Source organism: Lontra canadensis, unplaced genomic scaffold, assembly GCF_010015895.1.
Source record: "Lontra canadensis isolate GAN:19392208 unplaced genomic scaffold, GSC_riverotter_1.0 scaffold78, whole genome shotgun sequence".
In the NCBI taxonomy this organism is placed as follows: domain Eukaryota; kingdom Metazoa; phylum Chordata; class Mammalia; order Carnivora; family Mustelidae; genus Lontra; species Lontra canadensis.
Window position 1 is genome coordinate 3,576,523 of NW_022631072.1, and position 1,749 is coordinate 3,578,271.

The following is a 1,749-nucleotide window of genomic DNA, read 5'->3' on the forward strand; positions in this document are numbered from 1 at the left end:
ACTGGCACTGGGAGGGCATGGACTGAAATGAACCCCATCATGTTTTTTGTACGTACTGTAGCCTCTCATGGAGAATTCAAGTTATTTAAAGGCAGAGGTCTTAAAAATCTTTTCAGGGTACCTAACATATGACTGAACACAGAATTATAGAAGGAGAAAAAGAATAAAGACTGCTAGCTGAATTGAACTGAAATACGGCTCCTGAGGCTATTAAGAACAAACAAGAGTAAAGGGATTTGTTCATTTGATATTGTAGAGTCACTGCCTTAGGGTAGTGAAATCTGCAGATAGATTAAAGAAATGTACAGAACTGTAAGGATTGAAAGTAGTGGTAATCTGCATTCTTGAAAAATAGCAGCAGAATTCTCCCAAATGTGGCATATGATAAAAGCACTTTGTTACCATTCTTTAGATGGTAGAAAATAGATGTCACCTGAAAACAAGCCTTGACCATATTATCCATTAATTACTTTATTACTGCAGTATTTGTCTTCCCTCTGTCAAATCTTGAGCCAACCACTTCCAGACTCTCTGGGGAGATATAAGAAAAGGAATATCCAGGGCAGTTGAGACACTGAGGAAAGACCTATGAGAGTGGAGATGCCTCCTTCACTTGGGGAAGAGAATGAGAAGGGCCACCATCAGGAAAAAGAGCCCCATGGCCTCTGAGAGGGCAGAACTCAGAATGGCATAGGAAAAGAGCTCTTGGTTCAGAAAATGGTTCCTGGCATAACCAGTGATGAGGCTCCCAAACATTGTCCCAGTTCCAGCCCCAGAGCTGGCCACTCCTACCATGGCAGCCACAGTCCCAATGAACTTGGCTACAGTGTCTATGTCCCTTGAAATGGCACTGGTTCAGAAGGTGTGGCTGGGCATAAGTGAGGTCAGGGGATATGGGGCTTCCAAGCTGCTATTGTGTCTCCCATGATTTTAGTACCACTGTGGACAGTGCTCAGCTCAACCGTGGAGAGGTGCTCCTGACCAAGAAGGGGGTGGAGATGAATCTTGCACAGGTGGACATTTTCAGGGGATGAGGGGCTGTGGCAGGAAACCTGCTCCCAGTGCAGAGAAGACAGACTACACTCAGTCTTCTCAAACTGACGCAGCTCTGAAGTTATAACAGCAGAAACTCTGGACATTTGCCTGGAAAGAAAGGAATTAATGTTACCAGTCTGAGATACCAGCACGGTTTTGATGGGGTTTTCTTTAAGCAGTAGAGTATATGAGACTTGTGATAGTATAAAACATTGACAAATGGCAGAAATCTAGACCTTTTTTTTTTTTTTTTTTAAATGTAACAAGACCGTGTTTAGTGAATACCAAAAGTGGCAGTTAAAGGCAGGGGCTGTGGGAGCTCAGAAGAAGGAGGGCAACAAGGGCTGCTCCCGTGCAAGAGATGACACCCCATCTCAGAACCTCTCTCCTTGCTAGGGACTCACACTGCCCCACTGTCCCTCTCAGAAGAGATTCTTTGGATTTTACTTGGATAAATATCAGATAGGTACAATTCTGACAGTGAGCAGATTATGGCTATTCCCTTTACTTTCCTTATTACCTCTCTCTACACCAAGCTGAATAAAAAAAACATAGTTAATGAGACATGCAAAAGAAATCAAAGACTGATGAAAGAAATGCAAATAACTTATAAATACGTGTAATTATGGTCCTAGGCTTTTACTTTCTACCCCTACCTTTCTTCTTTTCACCTGTGTCTTGTTCTACTTCCATTTATCCTCTTAAACCCAGCTT

The 1,749-nt window shown here is 42.7% G+C and overlaps 1 pseudogene; it reads right to left on the reverse strand.

Moving 5' to 3' along the window:
* Positions 1 to 609: 609 nt before the first annotated feature.
* On the reverse strand, positions 610 to 1,042 carry LOC116881885 (annotated as a pseudogene).
* Between the last annotated feature and the right edge of the window lie 707 nt (positions 1,043 to 1,749).